Source organism: Austrofundulus limnaeus, unplaced genomic scaffold, assembly GCF_001266775.1.
Source record: "Austrofundulus limnaeus strain Quisiro unplaced genomic scaffold, Austrofundulus_limnaeus-1.0 Scaffold12, whole genome shotgun sequence".
Lineage (NCBI taxonomy): Eukaryota > Metazoa > Chordata > Actinopteri > Cyprinodontiformes > Rivulidae > Austrofundulus > Austrofundulus limnaeus.
Genome location: NW_013952414.1, coordinates 1,039,682 through 1,040,088, shown reverse-complemented (window position 1 = coordinate 1,040,088; position 407 = coordinate 1,039,682).

The window sequence follows — 407 nt, the reverse complement described above, 5'->3', positions numbered from 1 at the left end:
TATCAACATCACAATGTCAACAACACAACAAAAGAATACATTCCACTGCACACAGGAACAACGAAAAGGAGAGGTTTTGGCTAATTAACACCAAATGATTGGGAGACTTTGCAGTACTGACTTTTTTTCCTTTTTTGGAAAACAAAGTTAGAAGAAAATAAAGTCTAAAACAAGGATCAGTGTCATCACACTAGTATCGATCTTGATTTATTTATTTCCTTTATTTAACCAGGAAAGTCCCATTGAGATTAAAAACCTCTTTTTCAAGGGAGTCCTGGCCAAGAGGCAGCAAAAAGTATACATTTACATAAAAATTACACAATTAAAACACAATACAAACAATCACTAATAAAAACATTGACAGTTCAAAGACGTAGTCTCTAATGCCCTCAATCTGGACTTAAAGG